The sequence below is a fragment of the Leptodactylus fuscus genome, chromosome 3 (assembly GCF_031893055.1).
Source record: "Leptodactylus fuscus isolate aLepFus1 chromosome 3, aLepFus1.hap2, whole genome shotgun sequence".
Classification (NCBI taxonomy): domain Eukaryota; kingdom Metazoa; phylum Chordata; class Amphibia; order Anura; family Leptodactylidae; genus Leptodactylus; species Leptodactylus fuscus.
The window spans coordinates 98,327,218-98,352,736 of NC_134267.1; the positions used below are offsets into that span (position 1 = coordinate 98,327,218).

Here is a 25,519-nt window from a genome sequence, read left to right on the forward strand (position 1 = left end):
TGGTAAAGGAGAAAGGGAGGGGGGGTTCAAGAAAAGATGGGGGGGGGGGAGAGAGTAGGCAAGGAGAAATGGTTGAGCAAAAAGCAGGGGTACATAAAATAATAAAATACCAGATTGTAGAGACGCGGGTAAAGCAAACTGTCGGCTTTAAGCATATGGACCATTGAACTATTGGGAGGTCCACCAGGGGGACCACAGTTTCTTGTATACATCATGACACCTCTCCTTCCAGCTGATAAGCTCTTCATATCTCGCAATCTCATGTACTTTGGCATACCAGAGTGAGATTGTCGGAACTTCCACTGATAGCCAAAACAACGGAATCAACAGCTAGTACCTGTCCTTTATGCATACTGGGGAGTAAGACAACTTAGGGAGCGTTCACACTACCGTCAGTGTCCGACAGCTAGTGTCCGCTGCTCATGTCCGTTCAAAATCTTGTGCGGACATTAGCATTGGACACTAGCTGTGTCCGTGACATTTTGCATTGATTTAAATGGACATCGGGTGCGTTCTTTTACTGTCTGTGGGTGTCCTTAACTGTCCGTTCCCAAAGATGTCCGACTTTTCAAGCGGACAGTAAAAACCTACATGTCGGGTTTTGCTGTCCGCTTGAAAAATCGGACATCTTTGAGAACGGACAGTAAAGGACACCCACGGACAGTAAAACAACGCACCCGATGTCCATTTAAATCAACGCAAAATGTCACGGACACAGCTAGTGTCCGCTGCTAATGTCCACACAAGATTTTGCACGGACATTAGCAGCGGACACTAGCTGTCGGACACCGACGGTAGTTTGAACGCCACCTTATCCACAAATATTTCTTGTGATGCAAAAACATAAACAAACATGAAACTGTTATATGAAGCAAATGTGTTTTCACTGAATCTGGTCAATGATTCTATTGTAGTGTCTGTGGGATTGGCCAATTGTCCTGAACATCTCCTAATCATAGTCAGATGGAGCAGGCAGAGATCAGACAGAGGATGGAAAGCATACAAGTAGACTAGGTCAAGAGTAGATTCATAACTGTATAAAACAGGAACTAACACACTACAGCAGAAAAAGAAAACAAAACCATATTGCTTTGACCTACAGTTCATGGAGGAAGTATTTAATGCCTCTGAAATAAAAAAAAATGATTGGCAGGATCAAGGGACCATTAGAGTGCATTGGCCATTTAATAATCCAAGAGCAAGGGCATGTAGATGACCTGCAGGAAGCGCCAAGAGAGATCAGCAGCTGTTAGAAAGAAACCAACTATCACTGAAATGTATGACATACAGTATAAATAAATAATTTTTAACCTTATTAATAATTAATAATTTAACCTTTATTAGATATATGTTAAATATGTTGCAACAGAATATAGACACACATGTTTTATAATAACAACCCCATGTTAAGTTGTACAGTGTACAGTGTCTGTTCAATCTCATAGCGGCGCCTCATTTCTGGAAATCTTGTACCTAATTGGTCTCAGCAATCACATAAGGTGCAGGATTCCCAGCTAGAAGGTGCCGACACAAGACAGAATGGACACTGATAGCAGACAAAGGAATGCTTTGGACAGGTGAGTATGCTTTTTCTTTTCTTTTCTTTTTTTTTTTTTTTTTTTTTTTTTTTTTACAACTTCTTTAAGGGATTTATCTATGTTTATAATATTAATAGTGTGTCCTTAGGATAGTCCATCAATATTTCATTTGCAGGGGTACAACAGTCAGGACCTGTACAGATCAGCTTCTCCAGGGCAGTGTGGCTACAGGTAATGGTAACTAGAGATGAGCGAACACTAAAATGTTCGAGGTTCGAAATTCGATTCGAACAGCCGCTCAATGTTCGTGTGTTCGAACGGGTTTCGAACCCCATTATAGTCTATGGGGAACAGATACTCGTTAAGGGGGAAACCCAAATCCGTGTCTGGAGGGTCACCAAGTCCACTATGACACCCCAGGAAATGATGCCAACACCTCTGGAATGACACTGGGACAGCAGGGGAAGCATGTCTGGGGGCATCTAACACACCAAAGACCCTCTATTACCCCAACATCACAGCCTAACAACTACACACTTTACACACTCAATACCACCTCTCTGACAGTAGGAAAACACCTTGAAACATGTGTATTTGGCACTTGCAGTGAGGAGAGCTTGTCACCAGCAGTGAATTTGGCCCTTGTAGTAAGTTGAGGTTGGCACCAACATTTGTTTTGAAAATCAGGGTGGATTGAGCCTCTAACCAGCAGAGTTTGGGCAAATTCATGGTGGAGGGAGCCTCTAAACACCCCAGTTTGGGCAAATTCATGGTGGAGGGAGCCTCTAAAAACCCCAGTTTGGACCAATTCATGGTGGAGGGAGCCTCTAACCAGCCCAGTTTGGGCAAATTCATGGTGGAGGGAGCCTCTAACCAGCCCAGTTTGGACCAATTAATGGTGGAGGGAGCCTCTAACCAGCCCAGTTTGGACCAATTAATGGTGGAGGGAGCCTCTAACCAGCCCAGTTTGGACCAATTAATGGTGGAGGGAGCCTCTAACCAGCCCAGTTTGGACCAATTAATGGTGGAGGGAGCCTCTAACCAGCCCAGTTTGGACCAATTAATGGTGGAGGGAGCCTCTAACCAGCCCAGTTTGGACCAATTAATGGTGGAGGGAGCCTCTAACCAGCCCAGTTTGGACCAATTCATGGTGGAGGGAGCCTCTAAACAGCCAAGTTTGGACCAATTCATGGTGGAGGGAGCCTCTAAAAACCCCAGTTTGGACCAATTCATGGTGGAGGGAGCCTCTAACCAGCCCAGTTTGGGCAAATTCATGGTGGAGGGAGCCTCTAAACAGCCCAGTTTGGGCAAATTCATGGTGGAGGGAGCCTCTAACCAGCCCAGTTTGGACCAATTAATGGTGGAGGGAGCCTCTAACCAGCCCAGTTTGGACCAATTAATGGTGGAGGGAGCCTCTAACCAGCCCAGTTTGGACCAATTAATGGTGGAGGGAGCCTCTAACCAGCCCAGTTTGGACCAATTAATGGTGGAGGGAGCCTCTAACCAGCCCAGTTTGGACCAATTAATGGTGGAGGGAGCCTCTAACCAGCCCAGTTTGGACCAATTCATGGTGGAGGGAGCCTCTAAACAGCCAAGTTTGGACCAATTCATGGTGGAGGGAGCCTCTAACCAGCCCAGTTTGGACCAATTAATGGTGGAGGGAGCCTCTAACCAGCCCAGTTTGGACCAATTAATGGTGGAGGGAGCCTCTAACCAGCCCAGTTTGGACCAATTCATGGTGGAGGGAGCCTCTAAACAGCCAAGTTTGGACCAATTCATGGTGGAGGGAGCCTCTAAAAACCCCAGTTTGGACCAATTCATGGTGGAGGGAGCCTCTAACCAGCCCAGTTTGGGCAAATTCATGGTGGAGGGAGCCTCTAAACAGCCCAGTTTGGGCAAATTCATGGTGGAGGGAGCCTCTAACCAGCCCAGTTTGGACCAATTCATGGTGGAGGGAGCCGCTAAACAGCCCAGTTTGGGCAAATTCATGGTGGAGGGAGCCTCTAAACAGCCCAGTTTGGACCAATTCATGGTGGAGGGAGCCTCTAAAAAACCCAGTTTGGACCAATTCATGGTGGAGGGAGCCTCTAAACAGCCCAGTTTGGGCAAATTCATGGTGGAGGGAGCCTCTAACCAGCCCAGTTAGACCAATTAATGGTGGAGGGAGCCTCTAAACAGCCAAGTTTTGGGAAATTCATGGTGGAGGGAGCCTCTAACCAGCCCAGTTTGGACCAATTAATGGTGGAGGGAGCCTCTAAACAGCCCAGTTTGGACCAATTCATGGTGGAGGGAGCCTCTAAACAGCCCAGTTTGGGCAAATTCATGGTGGAGGGAGCCTCTAAAAAACCCAGTTTGGACCAATTCATGGTGGAGGGAGCCTCTAACCAGCCCAGTTTGGGCAAATTCATGGTGGAGGGAGCCTCTAAACAGCCCAGTTTGGGCAAATTCATGGTGGAGGGAGCCTCTAACCAGCCCAGTTTGGACCAATTAATGGTGGAGGGAGCCTCTAACCAGCCCAGTTTGGACCAATTAATGGTGGAGGGAGCCTCTAACCAGCCCAGTTTGGACCAATTAATGGTGGAGGGAGCCTCTAACCACCCCAGTTTGGACCAATTAATGGTGGAGGGAGCCTCTAACCACCCCAGTTTGGACCAATTCATGGTGGAGGGAGCATCTAAACAGCCAAGTTTGGACCAATTCATGGTGGAGGGAGCCTCTAACCAGCCCAGTTTGGACCAATTAATGGTGGAGGGAGCCTCTAAACAGCCAAGTTTTGGGAAATTCATGGTGGAGGGAGCCTCTAACCAGCCCAGTTTGGACCAATTAATGGTGGAGGGAGCCTCTAACCAGCCCAGTTTGGACCAATTCATGGTGGAGGGAGCCTCTAAACAGCCAAGTTTTGGGAAATTCATGGTGGAGGGAGCCTCTAACCAGCCCAGTTTGGACCAATTAATGGTGGAGGGAGCCTCTAAACAGCCCAGTTTGGACCAATTCATGGTGGAGGGAGCCTCTAAACAGCCCAGTTTGGACCAATTCATGGTGGAGGGAGCCTCTAAACAGCCCAGTTTGGACCAATTAATGGTGGAGGGAGCCGCTAAACAGCCCAGTTTGGGCAAATTCATGGTGGAGGGAGCCTCTAAACAGCCCAGTTTGGACCAATTCATGGTGGAGGGAGCCTCTAAAAAACCCAGTTTGGACCAATTCATGGTGGAGGGAGCCTCTAAACAGCCCAGTTTGGGCAAATTCATGGTGGAGGGAGCCTCTAACCAGCAGAGTTGTGGGAAAGCAGGGTGGAGGGAGCCTCTAACCAGCAGAGTTGGTGGAAATCAGGGTGGAGGGAGCCTCTAACCAGCAGAGTTGGGGGAAATCATGTTGGAGGGAGCCTAGTATTAGCAGAATTGTGCAACGCTTATGGTGGATGAGGATGCGGAGGAATTGGAGAGGTTGAGTACAGACATGGAGTTTCATGTTGGGGTGCTTTACACAGGTGGGCACAAAAATGAAGGCTCTATCCAGTGGTGGTTCATTTTTATCAAAGTGAGCCGGTCGGCACTCTCAGCTGACAGACGGGTGCGCTTGTCAGTGATGATGCCACCGGCTGCACTGAACACCCTCTCAGATAGGACGCTGGCGCCAGGACAGGACAGCACCTCCAAGGCATATAGGGCAAGTTCAAGCCACAGGTCCAACTTCGACACCCAATACGTGTAGGGCGCAGAGGGGTCGGAGAGGACAGGGCTGTGGTCGGAAAGGTATTCCCGCAACATGCGCCTATACTTCTCACGCCTGGTGACACTAGGACCCTCCGTGGCGGCACTTTGGCGAGGGGGTGCCATCAAGGTGTCCCAGACCTTAGACAGTGTGCCCCTCGTTTGTGTGGACCGGTGAGAACTTGGTTGCCTACTGGAGGAACTGCCCTCCCTGCCGCCAACGTCACATGCTGGAAACATCTCCATCATATTCTGCACCAATTGCCTGTGGCAAGCATTGATGCGATTGGCCCTCCCCTCTACCGGAATAAAAGACGAGATGTTGTTTTTATACCGGGGGTCAAGGATAGCAAAGATCCAGTACTGGTTGTCCTCCATGATTTTGACAATACGCTTGTCGGTTGTAAAGCACCCCAACATGAACTCAGCCATGTCTGCCACAGTGTTAGTTGGCATGACTCCTCTGGCCCCACCGGAAAGTTCAATCTCCATTTCCTCCTCATCCTCCATGTCTATCCATCCGCGCTGCAACAATGGGACGATTCGAAGTTGCCCGGAAGCCTCCTGTATCACCATCACATCATCGGACAACTCTTCTTCCTCCTCCTCCTCCTCCTCCATTAAACGCAGTGAAGCGGACAGATGTGTGGACCTACTCTCCAGCTGTGACGGATCGGATGCTATCCCTAACTCCTCTGTGTGATCTGAGTTATCCCTGATGTCAATCAGGGATTCTCTCAGAACACACAAGAGCGGGATTGTAAGGCTCACCATCGCATCCTCAGAGCTCACCCTCCTTGTGGACTCCTCAAAGACCCGTAGGATGTCACAAAGGTCTCATCCATGGCCACTCATGGATGTGAAACTGAGGCAGCTGACTTTGTGGCACCCTAGGGTTTTGTAGCTGGTATTCCATCAAAGGTCTCTGCTGCTCAACCACTCTATTCAACATCTGAAACGTTGAGTTCCAGCGTGTGGGGACGTCGCACAAAAGCCGGTGTTGTGGCACATGCAGGCGTTGCTGGAGAGATTTTAAGCTAGCAGCGGCTACTATCGACTTGCGAAAGTGGGCGCACATGCGCCGCACTTTCACCAGTAGCTCTGGAACATTGGGGTAGCTCTTTAGGAAACGTTGCACCACTAGGTTGAAGACGTGGGCCAGGCATGGAACATGTTGGAGTCCGGCAAGCTCCAGAGCTGCTACCAGGTTCCGGCCGTTATCACAAACGACCATGCCTGGGCCCAGGTGCAGCGGCTCAAACCATATTGCCGTCTCATCGAGGAGGGCATCCCTCACCTCGGAGGCAGTGTGCTGTCTGTCCCCCAAGCTGATCAGCTTCAGCACAGCCTGCTGACGTCTACCAACGCCAGTGCTGCAACGTTTCCAACTCGTAGCTGGGGTCAATCTAACAGCGGAGGAGGAGGCGGTGGCGGAGGAGGAGGCGGTAGAGGAGGAGGAGGAGGGGGGTGTTCTTCTCGTGTCCCTGCCAGGAATGTTAGGCGGGGAGACGAGGTACACCGGGCCAGTTTGGGAAGCAGTCCCAGCCTCAACTACATTCACCCAGTGTGCCGTCAGTGAAATGTAGCGTCCCTGTCCGCATGCACTTGTCCACGCGTCGGTGGTCAAGTGGACCTTTGTGCAAAGCGCGGAACTAAGGGCCCGCCTGATGTTGAGTGACACGTGCTGGTGCAAGGCGGGGACGGCACACCGGGAGAAGTAGTGACGGCTAGGGACGGCATAGCGAGGTGCCGCAGTTGCCATCAGGTCCAGGAAGGCGGGAGTTTCAACAAGCCGGAACGCCAACATCTCCTGGGCCAGCAGTTTAGCGATGTTGGCGTTCAAGGCTTGCGCGTGTGGGTGGTTAGCAGTGTATTTCTGCCGCCGCTCCAATGTCTGAGAGATGGTGGGTTGTTGTAAAGAAACGCCTGATGGTGCCTTTGATGGTGCAGGAGAAGGAGATAAGACAGGACCAGGGGAGGATGAGGTAGAAGTCAACAAAGTGGCGGAGGCAGATGAAGTGGTGTCCTGGCTCGTCCTCTGGAGTGCATCGCCAGCACAGTCAGCAGTGGCAGTGGCAGAGGCAGTGGCAGAGGCAGTGGCAGTGGCGTGAACGGCAGGCGGCCTTTGTCCTGCCGTTGCTGCCTGCCACTGATTCCAGTGCTTGGATTCCAAATGACGGCGCATTGAAGTGGTGGACAGGTTGCTCTTCTCAGAGCCCCTAATCAATTTCGAGAGGCAAATTGTGCAGACAACACTATATCTGTCCTCGGCGCATTCCTTGAAAAAACTCCACACCTTCGAGAAACGTGCCCTCGAGGTGGGAGTTTTTCGGGGCTGGGTACGAACTGGAACATCTTGGGAGATTCCGGGTGTGGCCTGGCTTCGCCTAAGCTGCTGACCTCTGCCTCTGCCTCTAGCTACCCTTTTTGGTGCTGCACCTGCCTCAACATCCACACTACTTTCCCCGCTTGACATCCCCCCTGTCCAGGTCGGGTCAGTGTCCTCATCATCCACCACTTCCTCTTCCAACTCCTGTCTCATCTCCTCCTCCCGCACAATGCGCCGGTCAACTAGATGCCCTGACGGCAACTGCGTCACATCATCGTCGATGAGGGTGGGTTGCTGGTCATCCACCACCAAATCGAACGGAGATGGAGGAGACTCTAGTGTTTGAGCATCTGGACACAGATGCTCCTCTGTTAGGTTCGTGGAATCGTGACGTGGAGAGGCAGGTTGAGGGACAATGAAAGGAGCGGAGAACAGCTCTGGGGAGCAGGGACAGTTTGGGTTATTGTTCTGTAAAGCTTCGGAATTTTGGGAGGAAGGAAGACAAGACTGTTGGGTAATAGGAGGAGAGGAGGCAGAGTCTGACTGGCTGCTGGACAATGTGCTGTAAGCGTTCTCTGACAGCCATTGCAAGACCTGTTCCTGGTTCTCGGGCCTACTAAGGTTTGTACCCTGCAGTTTAGTTAATGTGGCAAGCAACCCTGGCACTGTGGAGTGGCGCAATGCTTGCTGCCCCACAGGAGTAGGCACGGGACGCCCTGTGGCTTCACTGCTACCTTGCTCCCCAGAACCATTCCCCCGACCTCGCCCACGGCCTCGTCCACGTCCCTTTCCGGGAGCCTTGCGCATTTTGAATTCCTAGTTAGAAATTGGCACTGTATACCAGTAGTAAAAATTGTGGGTGCACGTAACCCCAATATATTCTTTGAATTCCCAGTCAGACACTGGCACTATATGGCAGTAGCAAGAAATGAGGGTATTTGTATTCCCAATATACTCTTTGAATTCCCAGTCAGACAATGGCACTGTATACCAGTAGTAAAAATTGTGGGTGCACGTAACCCCAATATATTCTTTGAATTACCAGTCAGAAACTGGCACTATATGGCAGTAGCAAGAAATGAGGGTATTTATAACCCCAATATATTCTTTGAATTCCCAGTCAGACAATGGCACTGTATACCAGTAGTAAAAATTGTGGGTGCACGTAACCCCAATATATTCTTTGAATTACCAGTCAGAAACTGGCACTATATGGCAGTAGCAAGAAATGAGGGTATTTATAACCCCAATATATTCTTTGAATTCCCAGTCAGACAATGGCACTGTATACCAGTAGTAAAAATTGTGGGTGCACGTAACCCCAATATATTCTTTGAATTCCCAGTCAGACACTGGCACTATATGGCAGTAGCAAGAAATGAGGGTATTTGTATTCCCAATATATTCTTTGAATTCCCAGTCAGACAATGGCACTGTATACCAGTAGTAAAAATTGTGAGTGCACGTAACCCCAATATATTCTTTGAATTACCAGTCAGAAACTGGCACTATATGGCAGTAGCAAGAAATGAGGGTATTTATAACCCCAATATATTCTTTGAATTCCCAGTCAGACAATGGCACTGTATACCAGTAGTAAAAATTGTGGGTGCACGTAACCCCAATATATTCTTTGAATTACCAGTCAGAAACTGGCACTATATGGCAGTAGCAAGAAATGAGGGTATTTATAACCCCAATATATTCTTTGAATTCCCAGTCAGACAATGGCACTGTATACCAGTAGTAAAAATTGTGGGTGCACGTAACCCCAATATATTCTTTGAATTCCCAGTCAGACACTGGCACTATATGGCAGTAGCAAGAAATGAGGGTATTTGTATTCCCAATATACTCTTTGAATTCCCAGTCAGACAATGGCACTGTATACCAGTAGTAAAAATTGTGGGTGCACGTAACCCCAATATATTCTTTGAATTACCAGTCAGAAACTGGCACTATATGGCAGTAGCAAGAAATGAGGGTATTTATAACCCCAATATATTCTTTGAATTCCCAGTCAGACAATGGCACTGTATACCAGTAGTAAAAATTGTGGGTGCACGTAACCCCAATATATTCTTTGAATTACCAGTCAGAAACTGGCACTATATGGCAGTAGCAAGAAATGAGGGTATTTATAACCCCAATATATTCTTTGAATTCCCAGTCAGACAATGGCACTGTATACCAGTAGTAAAAATTGTGGGTGCACGTAACCCCAATATATTCTTTGAATTACCAGTCAGAAACTGGCACTATATGGCAGTAGCAAGAAATGAGGGTATTTATAACCCCAATATATTCTTTGAATTCCCAGTCAGACAATGGCACTGTATACCAGTAGTAAAAATTGTGGGTGCACGTAACCCCAATATATTCTTTGAATTACCAGTCAGAAACTGGCACTATATGGCAGTAGCAAGAAATGAGGGTATTTATAACCCCAATATATTCTTTGAATTCCCAGTCAGACAATGGCACTGTATACCAGTAGTAAAAATTGTGGGTGCACGTAACCCCAATATATTCTTTGAATTCCCAGTCAGACACTGGCACTATATGGCAGTAGCAAGAAATGAGGGTATTTGTATTCCCAATATATTCTTTGAATTCCCAGTCAGACAATGGCACTGTATACCAGTAGTAAAAATTGTGACTGCACGTAACCCCAATATATTCTTTGAATTACCAGTCAGAAACTGGCACTATATGGCAGTAGCAAGAAATGAGGGTATTTATAACCCCAATATATTCTTTGAATTCCCAGTCAGACAATGGCACTGTATACCAGTAGTAAAAATTGTGGGTGCACGTAACCCCAATATATTCCTTGAATTCCCAGTCAGACACTGGCACTATATGGCAGTAGCAAGAAATGAGGGTATTTGTATTCCCAATATATTCTTTGAATTCCCAGTCAGACAATGGCACTGTATACCAGTAGTAAAAATTGTGAGTGCACGTAACCCCAATATATTCTTTGAATTACCAGTCAGAAACTGGCACTATATGGCAGTAGCAAGAAATGAGGGTATTTATAACCCCAATATATTCTTTGAATTCCCAGTCAGACAATGGCACTGTATACCAGTAGTAAAAATTGTGGGTGCACGTAACCCCAATATATTCTTTGAATTCCCAGTCAGACACTGGCACTATATGGCAGTAGCAAGAAATGAGGGTATTTGTATTCCCAATATACTCTTTGAATTCCCAGTCAGACAATGGCACTGTATACCAGTAGTAAAAATTGTGGGTGCACGTAACCCCAATATATTCTTTGAATTACCAGTCAGAAACTGGCACTATATGGCAGTAGCAAGAAATGAGGGTATTTATAACCCCAATATATTCTTTGAATTCCCAGTCAGACAATGGCACTGTATACCAGTAGTAAAAATTGTGGGTGCACGTAACCCCAATATATTCTTTGAATTCCCAGTCAGACACTGGCACTATATGGCAGTAGCAAGAAATGAGGGTATTTGTATTCCCAATATACTCTTTGAATTCCCAGTCAGACAATGGCACTGTATACCAGTAGTAAAAATTGTGGGTGCACGTAACCCCAATATATTCTTTGAATTACCAGTCAGAAACTGGCACTATATGGCAGTAGCAAGAAATGAGGGTATTTATAACCCCAATATATTCTTTGAATTCCCAGTCAGACAATGGCACTGTATACCAGTAGTAAAAATTGTGGGTGCACGTAACCCCAATATATTCTTTGAATTCCCAGTCAGACACTGGCACTATATGGCAGTAGCAAGAAATGAGGGTATTTGTATTCCCAATATATTCTTTGAATTCCCAGTCAGACAATGGCACTGTATACCAGTAGTAAAAATTGTGAGTGCACGTAACCCCAATATATTCTTTGAATTACCAGTCAGAAACTGGCACTATATGGCAGTAGCAAGAAATGAGGGTATTTATAACCCCAATATATTCTTTGAATTCCCAGTCAGACAATGGCACTGTATACCAGTAGTAAAAATTGTGGGTGCACGTAACCCCAATATATTCCTTGAATTCCCAGTCAGACACTGGCACTATATGGCAGTAGCAAGAAATGAGGGTATTTGTATTCCCAATATATTCTTTGAATTCCCAGTCAGACAATGGCACTGTATACCAGTAGTAAAAATTGTGGGTGCACGTAACCCCAATATATTCTTTGAATTACCAGTCAGAAACTGGCACTATATGGCAGTAGCAAGAAATGAGGGTATTTATAACCCCAATATATTCTTTGAATTCCCAGTCAGACAATGGCACTGTATACCAGTAGTAAAAATTGTGGGTGCACGTAACCCCAATATATTCTTTGAATTCCCAGTCAGACACTGGCACTATATGGCAGTAGCAAGAAATGAGGGTATTTGTATTCCCAATATACTCTTTGAATTCCCAGTCAGACAATGGCACTGTATACCAGTAGTAAAAATTGTGGGTGCACGTAACCCCAATATATTCTTTGAATTACCAGTCAGAAACTGGCACTATATGGCAGTAGCAAGAAATGAGGGTATTTATAACCCCAATATATTCTTTGAATTCCCAGTCAGACAATGGCACTGTATACCAGTAGTAAAAATTGTGGGTGCACGTAACCCCAATATATTCTTTGAATTCCCAGTCAGACACTGGCACTATATGGCAGTAGCAAGAAATGAGGGTATTTGTATTCCCAATATACTCTTTGAATTCCCAGTCAGACAATGGCACTGTATACCAGTAGTAAAAATTGTGGGTGCACATAACCCCAATATATTCTTTGAATTACCAGTCAGAAACTGGCACTATATGGCAGTAGCAAGAAATGAGGGTATTTGTATTCCCAATATATTCTTTGAATTCCCAGTCAGACAATGGCACTGTATACCAGTAGTAAAAATTGTGGGTGTATATAGCCCCAATTCTATTGCTAGGGGACTTGCAGGGTATTTCTGGGGTGAAGGTGGGGGGGCACACCATTGGAACGGGTATCGGGGGTATATATCGGGTATACGGGAATACACTGACAGTGTATTCCATTCAGGATCCTGGGAAAGCTGGGTTGCGGCGATTGAGCCCGTCAGTGCCACGTTACACTGACAAGCTTCTCCCTGGAATTTAGCTCTTATAAGAGCTGTTGGTTGTCTTCTCCTTCCTATCTAGCCTGTCCCTGCCTACCCAGAATCTAACCCCTAGCTAGCTGGACGGAAACCTCCGTCCTCGGTGAATTGCAAGCTCAGAATGACGCGAAGCTGGGCGGCGCTGTTCTTTTAAATTAGAGGTCACATGTTTTCGGCAGCCAATGGGTTTTGCCTACTTTTTTCAACGTCACCGGTGTCGTAGTTCCTGTCCCACCTACCCTGCGCTGTTATTGGAGCAAAAAAGGCGCCAGGGAAGGTGGGAGGGGAATCGAGTAATGGCGCACTTTACCACGCGGTGTTCGATTCGATTCGAACATGCCGAACAGCCTAATATCCGATCGAACATGAGTTCGATAGAACACTGTTCGCTCATCTCTAATGGTAACAATTCCAAATGCCACACTTGCCATATAAGTTGTAGCGATGGATTTAGGTAGTGCAGTGGTGCACATCCTATGGTGGGTGAGCAACATGGCATTGTTATTACCTGTATGTACGTTGTCTCAGCACAGCTGATCTGCAGGGGTCCTGGAGGTGGGCCCCTATAAATATTTCCACTGGTGGACCCTAGACATCCCAGTCCGACACAAGCAGCTCCTCTGTGTTTTGATGCACTCTTTGCGGGCGATAGTGTATACCAAAGACAAGATATTTCAGTGATTGTCTATGGTGCAAGCTATAGTCTTGATATAAAACACATTTTGCCCAATAATTATTTTTACACAGACTATTGGTTTGATAAAAAGCATTGCTATCTTTGTATCTCCTAAGTCATGTGTGTAAGTAGTGCTTTGCTTTCGCACACTGTACACTTTCAATGAATATATTAATGAACATAAACCTGCCTTGTGATCATTTATTTCTTTTACCCAATTAAGCTTTTACATAGTCTTGTGTAAATAATCTAAAGCTGTTTAACAATAATTAATTAATCCTAAATCTACCCTGTCGGGAAATAGATGGCCTGAAATGAAGCAGCTTTTACTTTATTTTTCTATTGGCTAAATGACAAGCTCAGAGCAACCAAATACAATCTCTGTGCTAATCTATAAGTAAAGCAAATAAACTTATGGATTTAACTTGTGCTGATCTTTTTCTGTATATTTCACATATTGTAATGAGATTTTACAGACTACAGTTACCTTTTCTACTTATCAGATTGCTCTCCTCCCCTTTAATTTCAACCTGTTTATCTTTATAAGTATATGTCTTTAGCCTTATACACAGCCTTATATGTGGAATGATGCTGTCAACAGATTTATGGCCTCATTCCGTGCAGTGGTCTTTTCTGAAAATTAGCAGGATTAGAAAAACTATTTCAATCACAGAGTGGCAGAGTGCAGCAGCTGCAGTTATTTGTGTGTGTTTTTTAATAGTCTTCTTCTCCCCTTTATACTCTCCATAGACTTCTATGTAAAAAGTAGCAGAATCTGATAAGTGGAGAAGAAAATATATTTCTTTAATGAGATATATTACAAAGTTTCTTATAGTTTGCTTTTAGCAAAACTGTACAGGAAATAATGTGGATTATTAGATAGTAGTATATGCCCACGACTTCGTCTGCAAATTGGTGTTGTTGCTGAGCCACTTATATTTAGCCAATTGCTGTTGTGGATAATCCACCTGCTCCCGCGTCTCGGCTCTGCTACATCGCAGCATATGCGCAGCATACTCAGTTGTATGTACATCTCTGCATATGGAGAGCATACTCAGCTGCGCTACAGCGCTGCTTAAGCTCTGTTACATCTGGCCATTTGGATTATAGGGGTGTTTTTATGTCAGTGTGTGAGCAGCTTCTGTGCTACAAAGGGCTGAATGGATGTTGCTGAAATGTGGCAAAGTTCGATCAGCCTGCTCCCGCGTCTTGGCTCTGCTACATTGCTGCATATGCGTAGGATACCCAGCTGTATGTACATGTTTGCATATGGAGAGCCTACAGAGGTGTGCTACAGTGCTGCATAAGCTCTGCTACATCGGGCAATTGTGATTACAGGGGTTTGGTTATGTGACTGTGTGTGTCAGTGTGTGAGAAGCTTCTGTGTTACAAAGGGCTGAAGGGATGTTGCTGAAATGCGCCAAATTTCTCCCCTCTCCCCCATCAGAGGCACAACAACACATTCCCCATCATACTCACTGAAACTCTACACCCGATATACTCCTCTTGCCCACACACATCCTGCATGTTCTGTAATCTCCTGATCTTCCATGAGACTCCATTTTCATCAGCTATCACACTGTCCAGCTTCATCCTATATAGCTCCGCCCACAAAATAGCATGTAGCTTCGCTCACTGCCTAGCATGATCCTATCCTAGAATGGCTCAAGGACCTGTGATGATGTCATCACAGGTCCTTTAGTGTTGTGTGAACCTATATTCCTTCACTGCGGTCATTTAATGACATCATTTACCGGAATAAAAAGTAGCCTATGTTTTAATCGGGGTTCTTATCTATGTATGTGGCAAATTTCATGCAAATCCATTCAGCCGTTTTTGCGTGATTGAGGAACAAACATCTCAACCCACAAACATACAAACCCACAAACTTACACATTTATAATATTAGTAGATTAGTAGAATAGTCTCTGCATTTAACCATTCTTTAACAATTACATTTAAAGGGATCCTATCACTCAGACTTGATTTTTTCTAATTACCACTTTGGAATAGCCTTAAGAAAGGCTATTCGTCTCCTACCTTTCGTCGTCTACTTGGGGACGCCGTTCGCCTACAATCCCGATTTTTCTCGGTATGCAAATTAGCTCTCTCGCAGCACTGGAGGCGTGCCCCAGCACTCAGACTTGGGGCGTCCCCAATCCTGCGAGAGAACTCTCTCCAGCATCGCCTCCATCTTCGTCAGCAGTGTCCTCTTCAGCGTCTTCTGCTGCGAGAGAGCTAATTTGCATACCGAGAAAAACTGGGATTGTAGGCGAATGGTGGTGCATAGAAGATGACGAAAGGTAGGAGACGAATAGCCTTTCTTAAGGCTTTTCCAATGTGGTACTTTGAAAAAAATCATGTCTGAGTGATAGGATCCCTTTAAAAGTCCTCCTAACCAATAGGTGAATACATAAAATAATACAAAGAGTAATCAACAGCTTAATCATGTATATTAAGTACTTCAAATTTATATTTATAGAAAATAATTAATAATAGTAAATGTAGTAGCATTGTTTTTTTCAACAGTGTGTCCCCTTACCCCCTAGAAATTGGGACCATAGGATCCTATAAACCAAATGTGGGTGGGTCTATAGGCTTAAAAGTGTTACCACTAATGGTCTTAACTGGAACCTAACTTTCATCTGCCTTTTTGTGATTGGTTAAATCTAGAGATGAGTGAACAGTGAAATGTTCGAAATTCGATTTGAGTAGCCGCTCAATACTCGACTGTTCGATCGAACATCGAACCCCATTATAGTCTATGGGGAAAAATACTCATTTAGGGGGGAAACCAATATTCCAGTCAGGAGGGTCACCCATTCCACTATGACACCTCAGCAAATGATGACAACACCTCTGGAATGCAACTGGGACAGCAGGGGAAGCATGCCTGGGGGCATCTAACAAGCCCAAGTCACAGTTTTACCCCAACATCACAGCCTATCAACTACACACTTTCCATACTCAAAAAACCCACTATGAAAGTGGAGATATACCTGGAAACCTTTTTTCCTCCCCAATTGGATGAACAGAAACCCAAATTTTACTCTAATGAAACCTTAACCCTAGAACGCGTACCCATAGAAATCTACACATTCACGCACCTGGGGCCTTTTAGGCCTGTTTACAATTATCATGGAATAACTCAAAAAAAATACTTTTCAAAGTTTATTGCAAAGTAAGGGTGCATTCCCACTAGTGCTGGGGTCCGCCAGGATGGGATTCCATAATGGATCTGACCTCCTGGTGACCCCAGCTAAGGCTGGCGGACGCATACCTGAGGTCTCCAAGGCCTGCCAGGTTACTTGTTTTCTATTTTCTGTAAAATTACTTTAGTTAGATTTTTGCTGGGAAGAGTGTGGGGGGAGGGGAGGGGTGGAGGGGAGGGGGCTCCCCCCTCCCCCCACACTCTTCCCAGCAATAGCAGAGTCATAAAAGTTCTTCCCCAGCAACAATACAGACAAAAAGACTGAGTATCACATGTAAACCTAGTACACGCCTAAAAGGCCCCTGGTGCGTGAATATGGGGTAGTCCCAAAAAAAGGTTGTTATACCGAAATGCCTGTAACATTAAAATATATGAACAACTGGAAATTCTTAACAACTATATACCTGAGGAATACCTAGAGTTTCAAAAATCTAACTAAAGTAATTTTACAGAAAATAGAAAACAAGTAACCTGGCAGGCCTGTGAGGCCCCAGGTATGCGTCCGCCAGCCTTAGCTGGGGTCACCAGGAGGTCAGATCCATTACGGAATCCCGTCCTGGCGGACCCCAGCACTAGTGGGAATGCATCCTTACTTTGCAATAAATTTTGAAAAGTATTTTTTTTTTAGTTATTCCATGATAATTGTAAACAGGCCTAAAAGGCCCCAGGTGCGTGAATATGAGGTAGTCCCAAAAAAGGTTGTTATAAAAATATATGAATAACTGGAAATTACTAACAACTATATACCTGAGGAATACCTAGAGTTTCAAAATTCAAAGTAAAGTACTTTTACAGAAAATAGAAAACAAGTAACCTGGCAGGCCTGCGAGGCCCCACGTATGCGTTCTAGGGTTAACAAGCACAACTTAAATTACGTTGCCCATGACAACCACAGATGGAATAGGCAATAGGAAATCCAACAGTACCCACGCTTAACTGTCATTGTGGATGTGTGTGTGTGATGTGGTAAGACCTTCCAAAATTCACTTTTCTGGCCCTTAACGTGAGCCCTTACAAATTAAGTTAGAGGCCCATAAGCTGAGATAAGCAGCGATTGAGGCCCTTTAGGTTACTTCAGCCTCTTACCAGCAGAGTTTTAGGCCATTTAACTTACTTGAGCCTTGCACCAGCAGTGTCTTTGGCCCTTGAAGTGAGTTGAGCCTCTGACCAGCAGAGTTGGGTGAAATCAGGGTGGATTCAGCCTCTAAGCAGCAGAGTTTGGTGAAATCAGGGTGGATTCAGCCTCTAACCAGCAGAGTTTGGTGAAATCAGGGTGGATTCAGCCTCTAAGCAGCAGAGTTTGGTGAAATCAGGGTGGATTCAGCCTCTAACCAGCAGAGTTTGGGAAAATCAGGGTGGATTCAGCCTCTAACCAGCAGAGTTTGGTGAAATCAGGGTGGATTCAGCCTCTAACCAGCAGAGTTTGGGATAATCAGGGTGGATTCAGCCTCTAACCAGCAGAGTTTGGTGAAATCAAGGTGGATTCAGCCTCTAACCAGCAGAGTTTGGGGAAATCAGGGTGGATTCAGCCACTAACCAGCAGAGTTTGGGGAAATCAGGGTGGATTCAGCCTAGAAGGATCAGAATTGTGCAACGTAGATGGTGGAGGAATATGAGGAGGAATAGTAGAGGTTGAGCATAGACATGACAATTCATGTTGGGGTGCTTGACACTGGTGGGCACGAAAATGATGGGTCTATCCAGGGACTGTTCATTTTGATGTAAGTCAGCCGATCAGCTCTCTAAGCTGACAGCCAGCTGCGCTTATCCATGATCATACCAACCCTTTCAGATAGCACGCTGGCGGCAGGACAGGACAGCACTTCCAAGGCGTATAGGGCAAGTTCAAGTCACAGGTCCAACTTCGACACCCAATACGTGTAGGGCGCAGAGGGAGAGGAGAGGAGAGGACAGGACTGTGGTCGGACAGGTATTCCAGCAACATGTGCCTATACTTTTCCCGCCTGGTGACACTAGACCCCTCAGTAGCCGGAGCTTGGCAAGGGGGTGCCATTAACGTGTCCCAGAGCTTAGACAGTGCACCCCTTGTGGGTGTGGACCGGATGGCACTTGTTCGCCTCATGGAGGAACTGTCCTCTCTGCCGCCAACGACACTTGATGAAACATCTCCATCATGTTCTGCACCAATTGCTTGTGGCAGTCATTAATGCGATTGGCCCTGCCCTCTACCGGAATAAAACACGAGATGTTATTTTTATACCCGTGGTCAAGGATTGCAAATATCCAGTATTGGTTGCTTTCCATTATTTTGACTATGCGCTTGTCACTTGAAAAGCACCCCAACATGAAGTCAGCCATGTGTGCCAGAGTGTTACTTGGCATGACTTCGCTGCCCGTTGAATGGTCACTCTCCATTTCCTCCTCTTAGGGGAATATTCAACAAAAACGCAGAAGAATCCAGCAGACTTTCTTCTGAATAAAAACAATCTTTTCTTTATTTAAATTATAATTTTTAAAAGGACATACACTCCAATGGGATAGTTCAAACGTAAAACATAGTTGTCCAAGACTGACGCGTTTCGAACTGTGTCGTTCTTAGTCGTAGTCTGGTGTTACTGAAAACAAGCCACTATGTATATAGCCCAAGAATCATATGTAGATAATCAAAGTAATCACAAAAACCTTTAACAACATATACATATAAATACAAAAACACCTCTAAAGCATCTCTTCCTCCTCCTCCTCCTCCCTTTCGCCCCATCCGTGCTGCAAGAATGGGACGCATTGAACTTCCCCGGTAGCCTCCTCTGTCATAATCCTATCAGCTGCCACGTCTTCATCCTCCTCCTCCGTCATTCAATGCTGTGAAGCGGACAGGTGTGTGGAACTACTCTCCTGCTGTGATGGTTCTGCTGCTATCCCTGACTCCTCAGTGTGATCTGCATTATCCCTGATTGCAATGAGGGATTTTCGCATCACACACAAGAACGGGATTGTTACGCTCACTAGTGCGTCGTCACAGCTGACCCTCTTGGTGGACTCCTCAAACACACGTAGGATTTCACATACTGTAGGTCTCCCATCCATGGCCACTCATGGTTGAGAAACTGAGGGAGCTGACTTTGTGGCACCCTAGAGTTTTGGAGATGGTACTACATCAAAGGTCTCTGCTGCTCAACCACTTTGCTCAACATATGATATGTTGAGTTCCAGCATGTGGGGACATCGCACAACAGCCAGTGTTCAGCAACACCTACATCAGCCCGGAGTTTTTTGAGGCTAGCAGTGGCTACTGTAGACTTGCGAAAGTGGACGCACAAGCACCGCACTGTCACCAGTAGTTCGTGCACATTTGGGTATGGGAGAAGTAGTGACGGCTAGGGACGGCATAGCGAGGTGCCGCACTTGCCATCAGGTCCCGGAAGGCTGGAGTTTCCACAAGCCAGAACGCCAACATCTTCTGGGCCAGGAGTTTTGGAGATGTGTGTGTTCAAGGCTTGCGCATGTGGGTGGTTAGTGCTGCATTTTTGCCTGCGCTGAAATGTCTGAGAGATGATGGGTTGCTTGGAGGAGGCACATGATGGTGGAGGAGAAGGAGCTGAGACAGGAACAGGGGAGGATGAGGGAGAAGCCCCAAAGTGGCGGAGCCAGATGTTGTGATGTCCTGGCTGGTGCTCTGGACTGCAGCACCAGCACTGGCAACAGTGGGAGAGGAAGTGGCGGCAATGCCGGATGACGATTGTCCTGTGTTTGTTCTCTCCCACTGAGTCCAGTGCTTGGATTCCAAATTACGGTGCAAGGAAGTGGTCGAAACGTTGTTCTTTTCAGAGCCCCTACTCAGTTTCGAGAGGCAAATTGTGCAAACCGCACTATATTTGTCCTCCGCGCATTCCTTGAAAAATCTCCATACTATCGAGGAACGTGCCTTCGATGGGGGAGTTTTTCTGGGCTGGCTATGATAGGGAACATCTTGGGCCATTCTGGGTGTGGCCTGGCTTCGGTGAAGAAGCTGACCTCTGCCTCCGGACATGCCTCTGCCTTTAGCTACCCTCTTTGATGCTGCACCTCCCTCAACATTGACACTGCTTTCCCCGCTTGACATCCCTCCTGTCCAGGTCGGGTCAGTGTCCTCGTCCTCCACCACCTCCTCTGCCAATTCCTCTCTCGCCTCCTCCTCCTGCACACCGCACATGGCAACAGGCTGCCCTGATGGCAACTATGTCTCATTATCGTCACTGAGGGTGGGGTGCTGGTCAACCATCACAAAATCAACAGGAAATGGAGGAGACTCCAGTGCTTGGGCATCTGGACACAGAAAGTCGTCTGGTAGCTCCGTGGAATCGGGAAATGGAGGGACAGGGAGAGGGACAGTTAAAGGACCAGAGAACAGCTCCTGGGAGCATAGAAAGTTGGCATTACTCTGTTGGGAAGATTGGGCATTTTGGGAGGAAGGCTAACCCTGCACCCTACTTAATGTGGCCAGCAAGCCGGGGACTGTGGAGAAGCGCAATGCTTGCTGCCCCTGAGGAGTAGGCACGGAATGTGTTGTGGCTTCACCGCGACCTTGTTCACCAGCAGCATTCCCACGCCCCCGGCCTCGCCCACGGCCTCGTAAACGTCCCTTATCGGTAGCCTTGCACATTTTTAGATGGTTTTGATGGTTTGGTGGGTACACACTATGACAACCTGGATGAAGCGTATATAGCCTGAGAATTAGAATGTATATCCCACTGATTTTTTTGTGGGTACACACTGTGAAAACCTGGATGAAGCGTATATAGCCTGATAATTAGACTGTATATCCCACAGATTTTTTTGTGGGTACACACCGTGACAACCTGGATGAAGCGTATATAGCCTGAGAATTAGAATGTATATCCCACTGCTTTTTTGGGGGTACACACCGTGACAACCTGGATGAAGCGTATATAGTGTATATGGGCTGAGAATTTCAGTGTATACCCCTTAGTTTCAGGGGGGAACAGACTGTTGAACCCTGGATTAAGCGTATTTAGGGTATATGGGCATACAATTTCAGTTTACCCCACTTAGCTTAATCCCCACTGCGGAAAGCTGGGTTGCGCAGATACAGCCTGGCTTAATTGCTGTGAATCCCACTTTAGCGTTTGTGGGTAGACACTGTGCCAAGCTTGTTTCAGATTCTCCCTTTAGTGTAGCTCTTAAAAGAGCTGTTGTGGTTCTTCTTCTTTGATATTCCTGCCTAGCAGAATCTAAAAACCTAACCAGCCCTCAGCAGATATCTCTCTAACTAAGTGCAAGCACAGAATGAATCGGAGCTGATGCCACCTGTTCGTTTGAATCTGAGGTCACATGTCCTCGGCAGCCAATGGTTTTTTCCTAGTTTTTTCATGGCCTCTATTGTCATAGTTCCTGTCCCACCTCCCCTGCGCTATTATTGGTGCAGAAAAAGCGTCAGGGAAGGTGGGAGGGGAATCGAACTTTAAGTGCATTTTCAATGTGGTGTTCGTATGGAATCGAACATTGTGAACAGCGTGATGTCCGACTGAACATGTACTCGATCGAACGCTGTTCGCTCATCTCTAGTTAACTCCATTTTGATAGTTTGTCCATTATTCCTTCTCACTGTATGGATATATATTGGATTGTTATATTTTCTCGGCTCCTACAATGAGATGAGCTGTCAATTGTCCACACATCTTTTCCTCTTCCGCTATAATTAAGGACAAATTAAATTTGGCATTAGTGCCTATATGCAGTTTCTGAGTGTGATTTTCTGTCAATTCAGAAGCCCAAAGTAAAATTATGTCTGGGGGTACCTAATCAAAATTTTTAAGCTAGAACCCCTGTTTATCAAAACTGCCCCCATTTGCCTGTCAAAAAATCCCCCTTTATTAGCCCCCATATTATAATAAACACTTTACTGGCCTCCATATTGTATTGTTGCCTGCTATTTATTTATTTTATTTTTATTTATTTTTTTAATTCAAAGTTTTTATTGCAAATTTTTATAACACACAAAAACAGTGAACATCAGGGCCAACCAGCGCCCAGAGATGTACAAAGACAATATACAAAAGCAAAATGACAAATAACAATTAAAAAAGAGAAAGCACCGAACAAAACGGAATCATCAGGGAGAATCCCTGGACAAACCAAGTAAGGCAAATTAAGGGATGAAAAGGGGGAAAAGAAAAAAAAAGTAACAAACCATGGCAGGAGAGTAGGAAAGAAAGAGGGGATAGAAGAGAGAGGAGGAGAAGAGAAAAAGAGAGAGAGGGAGAGAAAGAGAAAAAGAAAAAAAAAAAAAAAAAGGGGGGGGGGGAGGGAGAATGGGAAGGGGGGGGAGGGGGAGCGAGCAGAAGACAAACCCGAAAACCCACGTACCAGCGAGACCTGCAGATATAGTGAAGGTCGTCAGTTCTAAGAGAGAGGACCAGAACCCAGGAGCGTCCGATACTCTCCGGTACCCTGAAACTGGAACCAAGGATACCAGGTCTTGATGTAAGCATCAGTCGAGTCCTGCAGGAAAGAGGTAAGTTCTTCCATCCGCATAATCTCATTGACCTTGGAAATCCAGAGGGATAGAGGAGGGGCTTCTACACGCTTCCAGAAGAGCGGGATACACGCACGGGCAGCGATGACCAAGAAGCGAAGCAGAGAACGTTTATAAACTTTCATGCCTGCTATTTATTATTTATTTCTCTTATAGTGCCAATATATTCAGCAGTGCTTTATAGATATTGTCAGTCACTGTCCTATATAGGGGTCACAATCTAAGTTCCATATCATTATGTCTTTAAAGTGTTGGAAAAACTAGGGTAACCCAGAGGAATTCCCCACAAACACAGGGAAAATAGATAAACTCCTTGCAGATTTTATCCTTGGTTGGATTTGAACCCAGAACTCTAGTGATCTATTGAAACACATTAGTCATTTTTGGCACATGACTGTTCTCATAAAGATGAAGGGATTTTTCTAAATAAATCATATGAGAATATAGATTGTCTTATCATGTGTTTTATTCTTTTCATTTTTAGATTTGATGTATGCTTTAAAACTGACATTACTTTATTACACAACGCTGACAAAGCAACTGAAAGCATTTTGCTAGTGTAGTCATAAATTGCTGAATTTTTGAAAGGAGATGCCAAAATAAAGTATTATACTGCTATTATTCACAATAATGAATATAATGTCACCCCCACCTAAACTAACATACTACAAAATTATCACAGCTACATTGTATCATTGAACTGATTAAAATAATTATAAATTCAATCCTATGCCTGATATTCTTAATGAAAAAATACATCCAAATAAAAAGCCTCATTAAATATATAGAAGTTTTGCCTTTGTCGATAATATTATTTATTTATTATGCTTACTTATATAGCACCATCATATTTTGCAGCACTTTACAGATATTGTCAGTCACTGTCCCATATAGGGCTCACAATCTACATTCCCTATCAATATGTCTTTGGAGTGTGGGAGGAAACCAAATTATGCGGAGGAAACCCACGAAAACACAGGGAGAACATACAAACTAGTTGCAGAATAGCCCTTTTGACATGTACTATATTTGTTCGATAAAAGGTACATAGATGTGTCATGTGAATAGATCCATTGAAATTCATGGGTTAATTTGAAGGCCGTTTCAAAAATGGGCATTGCACGGCCCTTATTTACTATTATGGGTATAAATGCCGTCCATGGAGTTACAAGGGCAATCACGACCATTTTTCATGGACATTAGGTCAGTGAAAAACAACATGACCATGTGCATAAAGCTTTAGTGAGTACTTACCGACTTGGCCCTCTCCTGGATCTCCTCATACCTGACCAATCGCACATTCAGCGTCTCCCATTTGCACACCACCTTTTTTAACAGTGCTGATTTTTATCTTATCCCCTTGTGGGCAGATCTTTTTTTTCTTTTTTTTTTTTAAATGTAGATTGTGAGCCCCATATAGGGATCACAGTCTACATTTTTGTTGTCCTATCCATATGTCTTTGTAGAATGAGAGGAAATCCACACAAACACGGGGAGAACTTATAAACTCCTTGCAGATGTTGTTCCTGGCGGGATCTTAACCCAGGACACCAGGGCTGCAAGGCTGTAGTGCTAACCACTGAGCCACCATGTTGCCCCTCCCTTGTGGGCAGATCTGTGAACTGTGACTACAATTCACTTTCAGTGCCTGAATGAGTCTGAAGTAGTCTGTGTTATACTGTACCTCCTATCTTATAAGAGGTTTAGGCTGCTGCCCCCTCCTCCACTATGTCTGCCTTTTCTTACAGGAAGTTGTGTGCAAATGCAAGTCTATCCATCGTGGGATTTTTTGCCTTCCTCTGGATCAAAACTGTAGGGTTATAGGTTGGACTTGATGGACTGATGTCTTAATCCAACCTCATCTATTATGTAACTATGCACCCCAGAAACACGAGTAACTTAGTACTTAAACAGTTAATAAACCACACATTGGAAAAATTATTTTTTCAAATATTGTGTCGAATGAATCTTACAAAGGGGTAGCCCGGGTGGGTGCTGTCATTTTTGGCAACTTAACCCCTTATCAACCTATGCTGCAATAGTACATCATAATTGCAATAATGATGGTACAGGAGCTGTGCCTGCACCATTGCAGCCAGATGCTAGATATATATTACAGCCGGGAGCCGAATCTCACTACCAAAATGAGAGAGAACTTGAATTCTAACAGTTTATACTCTTAGATGCCTTTGCTAAGCTTGAAATCCATTGGTAAAACCAATAGCAATACTGGACTCTGGCCCCATGTTGTGAAAATTCAGCATTTTTTTGTTGCAGATTTTGTTGCTGTTTTTGAACCAAAGCCAGGAGTGGATTCAGCATAAAGTAGAAGTATAAGTACTTCCTATATATTTCATATTCCTTTTATAGCCTTTCTTGGCTGTGGCTCCAAAAAAAAAGCAGCAAAATCTGCAACAAGAAAAAGCTGCATTTCCA

The 25,519-nt window shown here is 45.3% G+C and overlaps 1 protein-coding gene across 23 annotated transcripts in view; it reads left to right on the forward strand.

The window, feature by feature from the left end:
* The window catches only part of LOC142197592 (uncharacterized), a 490,495-nt gene that overhangs the window by 173,118 nt on the left and 291,858 nt on the right, over positions 1-25,519 (forward strand). The gene's annotated exons all lie outside the window — the stretch shown is intronic.